The sequence below is a fragment of the Mixophyes fleayi genome, chromosome 9 (genome assembly GCF_038048845.1).
Source record: "Mixophyes fleayi isolate aMixFle1 chromosome 9, aMixFle1.hap1, whole genome shotgun sequence".
NCBI lineage: Eukaryota > Metazoa > Chordata > Amphibia > Anura > Limnodynastidae > Mixophyes > Mixophyes fleayi.
The window spans coordinates 21,565,614-21,572,124 of record NC_134410.1 but is presented as its reverse complement, the minus strand read 5'-3'; positions in this window follow the sequence as shown (position 1 = coordinate 21,572,124).

Below are 6,511 nucleotides of genomic sequence, written 5' to 3'. Positions count from 1 at the left end.
ATTCAAAGTTCTTTACAAGGGTAGTGGCATTTTATAGTAAAGAGCATTCCCATATTCTCCCAACACATTAGGGAAATTCAGCTTCAAATATGTGTTGAGTTGCTTGGGTGTGGTCCCACCTTTTGAGATAATTGTTTTGCAGAAAGCTCCAACATTGTGGCAATAAAGTTAAACTCTAGCAACAATTGTGGATGTCTGCAAAGTTCCATTGTAGTGTATAGTGAAGGGAGGGGAAAAAGCAAGCTCAGACCACTCTCTTTTCAAGTTGAATTTATACTTATCAGCTGAATTTCCAGCTAGACAGTTTAGAAGTAACATCAATGTCTATTTTAAACCAAATGGCAGTAGAAAATTAAAATCAATAACATGCAAGTCATCTTATTATTAAGTGTGGAATATTCAGCAAACTAAACCCCTTTTAAGAATTTTCAAAATCAGACCACACAAATCCTAGGTATTGCTCTCTAAACCTGTGTACAGTTAATTGATTTCATCACCATCATCACCACCATTTATTTATATAGCGCCACTAATTCCGCAGCGCTGATTTCATAGTTGATCACAGCACGGATAATCACATTTCTCCCCGGTAAAATTTGGCATTGATGAACTTAGTAGCCAGGCTACTGTCACATAAACTTAGGGCATTCATCTTGGAGAAAATAATTTCCTAATTTTTTTTTTTTGCTAATTTCATTGTTCGGGTTTTGTTTGTTAATGACGGAAGCAATGGAAAATCGACACAACAAATATAGTATAAAGGGTTGACCTTATATTATGTGCATGTAAAGGGTAGATGGGTACTGTCCCTTATTAGGGTTTTATCATAGGTTTAGTGGTACTGTGCCCATAATGTGGGTGGTACTTGCTGTTTCCACAGTAAGAGAAGGCTTAGGGGTATATTTACTAAACTGCGAGTTTGAAAAAGTGGAGATGTTGCCTATAGCAACCAATCAGATTCTAGCTTTCATTTATTTAGTGCATTCTACAAAATGGCAGCTAGAATTTGGTTGGTTGCTATAGGCAACCAATCAAACATGCAGTTAACTAAATATACACCTTAGCATTCTTTTTGGTTGTACTCTCCCACATAATAAGCTTCAGTTTGAGTGTACTATTTTTAGGATGTGTGTGGACATAATAATTTATTACTGGGAGACTTCCATATAGTGGTGCTACTTCCTAATAGAGGAATAATCTTCCATGAAATGGAAATATCACCTATCAGGGACATGATCTTCCATTTGTTGAAGTAATGTTCTACTTGGGATGGAATATGACCTTCTATTTATAGGGGTGAGCTGCCTCCCCCTACTCAGCGTGCCAAAGTAGCCATTATTACTCTGAGCACCTTTGCAGAGGCATGACTATTATCTGAGTGGGCTGAGCTTGTAAGCATGGCACAATACAATGTGCAGTTTCATGTCCAGGCGGCTCCGGGCAAAGGTTGATATTGAGAAACATTCTTATCAGCCATAACAGCTTAATGACTAAAACAGCAGTAGCATTGTTATTCATACAAAACTGGTTAACTTCCTGTCGTATAGTTTTACTCCTGAGAAGATGGTCTCACTCATTGAAAGGCTCAATAGGAACTCATTAGAAATCAGCCTTACAAAGTCCTAAGGGCCTGTTTACATTTGTCAAGGTTTGCACTAAACATAAAAACACCTTTGTATTTATTTAATAGAATGATGCACGTAGTAACCCATAGCAACCAATCAGATAACAGCTTTATAAGTCTGACTACATTAGACTGCAAAAAGCCGATCTCTGATTGGTTGGTTTGGGTTAAGACACATCATTGCTCTTTCCTCTATACTATTAAATTAGTCCTGTTGTGGGTCATAAGGGTATTCAAACATCTGCATTCAGAGTTAATTCATTAAAAAAGCACTTAAAAACGCATGTACAAATAGCTGCAGTTGCAATGTGGTTTTGGTGCACTAAAACACCAAACGCATAATGACTAAACAAGCCTTAGAGCTACCCACTCACCAGGCGGATGCTGCACATGTGCCATACCTAGGTGAAATTGCAAAGGCTCGCACTCAGACCAAACAATGGGGTCATTAGAGGCCCACACGTGTAGGTGACTGGTAACCTGGTAGATTTTTGATTGGGCAGAACAATCATTCTGAGCCTGCACGTGAAATACTGATAATTTATTTAAAAAATTAGATCTGCCTCTGTGTGGGTTGTTTTTTTATAAGCTGGGGGACTGTATGATAAGACAGTCTCAGTCACTGGAAGCCAGTGTCACTCGAAGGATATCTCATAAAAATATTGTCTCACTGGAAAGCAGATTGCCAAACCACCTTAGGGGCTAGATTTACTAAGCTGCGGGTTTGAAAAAGTGGGGATGATGCCTATAGCAACCAATCAGATTCTAGCTATCATTTTGTAGAAGGTACTAAATAAATGAAAGCTAGAATCTGATTGGTTGCTATAGGCAACATCCCCACTTTTTCAAACCCGCAGCTTAGTAAATCTAGCCCTAAGAGATGATCTCACTTATCACTCAATGGAAGGACTGTCTCACTCATGGGAAAAGTGGTCTCACTGGAAGGTGGTCTAACTCATCTCACTTTACTTATTATTTCCACAATAATGGTAGTCTTGAGGATGTAACAGATGGGGTGTAGTCTCACAAACTGTGTTCTGTCCTTAACTCTATGAGTTAAGTTAACCATGTAGACACCTATTTAAAATGCTGAGTGGCCAAGCTAGTTTCTGTGAATTTACCCGGCCACTTTAAGTTAAAGGTGGCTGATGTTTTTCCTACAGTTGTACCTGCTCCCAGCCACATGCCCTAAATTACCTATCCCAGTCTTGGCTAACCTGTGACACTCCAGGTGTTGTGAAACTACAAGTCCCAGCATGCTTTGCCAATATATAGCAGCTTATCGCTGGAAGGGTATGCTGGGACTTGTAGTTTCACAACACCTGGAGTGTCACAGGTTAGCCAACACTGACCTATCCCCATCATACCTAACCACATTCTATATGGTGCAGTCTAAACCTCTTTATAAGAAGAACGTCATTGTGGTTTAATGCCCTTTTTGAATGGGGTAAAAGCCAGAATTTTTTCTATACCTACAACCCTAAATGTATTTTGATGTACCATTAGCACCTCTAAAACTTAATAAAACAAAATCTGGTTTCAAAAACTTTCAACCCAGGGCTCGTACACGCAGACAATGCAGTAAAAGCATAGGCAAGTCTTTGTACTGTGTGCTAGCTTTCAACAGGGCATTACAAGTATGTTCTCAAGAATTCCTGCAGCATAGGTTATCATTTAGCTAATAAGCATTCTCATAGAACTTTATGATACCGTACCGAGTGTCAAACCACTTAAATGCTGAAGGCAACATTAACACTGAAGAGCAAACAAAGCGAATGCTGGTCCAACAGCGTCTGTATACGAGTCCATTCGTTCGCATTTTTATTTTGGACTTCCACTGCTAAAACACATGTAATAGGCTTTAAGAACATACGCTAAATGGCCAACAATTAACCCCTGCGTGTATGAGCCCTTAATGTTCCATTGATGAAATTTGTTTTGTCCCATTACAAGGTAAGCCATGGCCAAATTATAGGACCTGAATATTAAATTGTTCCCCCTCTAGTCACACTGGTACGATCCGAGGCACATGATTAAGACAATCTAGTTTACATTTTCCTTCCTGTCAGCCTCAGCCTCATGGAGAACATGAGACTTAAAGGATCTCCCACCATCAGAGGATTTTAACTTGTTGGTTTGTACACGCTCTCTTGCAACTTTTACTATATAAACGGCTTTTATTTTTTGGCTCCTTTCTGTGCCTTTCAGTCGTGCCTTTATATCATCAGGCAGATTTGATTATTTCTCTTGCCATTAGATGCAACACAAAGCTGCTTTCTGAATATAATTGTATCCAATGCATGTCCATGGGCAAAGACCATAAACATTCATGATTAGTAATATTAAAATATGGCTACAAACCACTGAAGGCGGTTAGAAAGATAAAGCAATGTATGTAGTAAAAGTTGCCAGAAGGCGCCTACAGGTCAACTTGAAGTTGGACAACCCCTTTAATCAGAATCACAGATGAAGCAGGGAAATAGTGAACCAGGGATATTTTGGAGCCTCTCGATATAAACGAAAGGTCATGGTGAGTCAGATCTGGGTCATGCTCACGTCCAGGCACTGCGAAGAGAGGTGCACATGGGCATCGTACACAACTCACACCCACACAAGCCTGTAAAGTTTGCACTAGCTGTGCAGTGTTCTGTATATTGCTGGAATGTTTTATTGCTATTTTGTATCAAACAAAAAAAAAAAGGTTGCTATTAAATAATTTTTTTGTGATTGGAGGTAATATCTTTTTTTTTTTTTCTTATGAGAAATATATTGTTTTTCTACTGTTCTTTTGTACAGAAAAATGGACGATACATAGTTATAGCTCTTATTGTTACTTTGTCTTTGTTTGCTAGAGGCATATTTAAGGGTACCGGTAGCTTGCTCACAGCGAAGGCAGCCACTTGGTGGGTTGAATGGACACCCAGGCAAATGCATCCTATCAATTCACTAGGAACTGGTGACATCCTGCAGGCAGGAGGCACTTGGCACCTCGTGCCTCTTTGATGGTCGCTAGTTCCTTGTGAACTGATAAGCTAAATAATTGTTTAGCCCACAAGTTGGCTTCTTTCACTGCGTGACGACTACAGGTGAACTTTAAAGAAAAATACAATATTTTAAAATGTTGAGTATATTTACATTTTTATTAAACTTTGCAATTTATTTCAGTATAAAAACATAATTTTAACAAAACGTGTTTGATATTTTGCTCTGATGCTCTTCCTTGTTATTGGGATAAATTGCAAGGTTCAAATATATTTAATTTTACATATTAAAAATGGTATCTTGATTATAGTCCTCCTCTAAGTTTACTTATTGTAATAAATCCCTTCATTCCTTCTTATAGTTAAGTGTTTTAAAATATGATTTAATCATTAAATATGTTTATTTTTTAATGAACGGCAATTCATCTTACCTTGTTAAAATTGCTATCGCTGTACGTGTTCACATTTGTGTATGGAAGTTGTGGTTGGATAGAGGTGGAATTTCATGAACCTGGTGTGGACAAGTCATTGGGCCGGATGTGTCAGCCGCTTTGGAAACACATGGAAGATAATGGGGTTTATATAATTACAATGTGCTATATTGACAAATGTGAATTAGTCAGTTGCAACCAATCAGATTATAGCTATAATTTTTAGTGCTTTTTAGAACATGCAAGTAAATATCTGATTGGTTGTTGAGGCGTTCATAAGCCTATATCAATAAGGAAATTAATACATTGTTATTTGCCTCCACATATGGATATCAGCTAACCTATCAATTAAAACTGTAAAGATTAAGGGCTAGATTTACTAAGCTGCGGGTTTGAAAAAGTGGGGATGTTGCCTATAGCAACCAATCAGATTCTAGCTTTCATTTATTTAGTACCTTCTACAAAATGACAGCTAGAATCTGATTGGTTGCTATAGGCAACATCCCCACTTTTTCAAACCCGCAGCTTAGTAAATCTAGCCCTAAAATGTGATATAAAATACACTTTTCAATGGCTCCATAAACACACGTTAACCAAGGCATATATATGGATACCAACTCTTATAGAAGAAAGCTTACTATATATTATACTGTTACACTACAAAAAAAAAATTATATACAGGGTGAATAAGTTAATTGTATTTAGATAGTATAAATAGTTAGTATTCAGTTAAATGTGTTTGAGTCAATCAGACACATTTGTGACATAATAGGATATTGTTTGACATACAGATTACCTGTTTCAAAAAGGGGTTGGGGGTATATTTACTTAACTTCAGGTTTGAAAAAGTGGAGATGTTGCCTATAGCAACCAATCAAATTCTAGTTATCACTTATTTAGTGCATTCTACAAAATGACAGCTAGAATCTGATTGGTTGCTATAGGCAACATCTCCACATTTTCAAACCTGCAGTTTAGTAAATATACCATCTGGCCTTTAAATGGCTCCAAAACTGACTAATCTCTCTATTAATCGTTTGGATCTTCATTCTTTGTAGTTAATAAAAAGCTTCATAAGGGTAAAAGATCAGGGGGTAAATGTATGAAGCTCTGATTTCTGCAAGTTGATGGAAATCGGTGACTTTGCAGGGGAAATTTAAAGCGGCGATGGCAAGATTGTCTTTACAAGCTATCGCCGCTTTAAATTTCCCCTGCAAAGTCATGGATTTCCAGTGACTTGCTGAAATCGGAGCTTCATACATCTACCCCCAGGTCAAGATTCTTATTCCATTGTTTAGCATCATAAGTAAAAGGTAAAGATTTATAAACTCTGACACCCCTTGGAATATGTCCACAGCTCACATATTTAAAGCAGTTTGATCATATTCCACCACATTTCTACTTACCAGCAATCCTTCAAATGATTAAAGCACTTCAAATAAGTAACAGTTCTATCAATACTATGGCTGCGATCA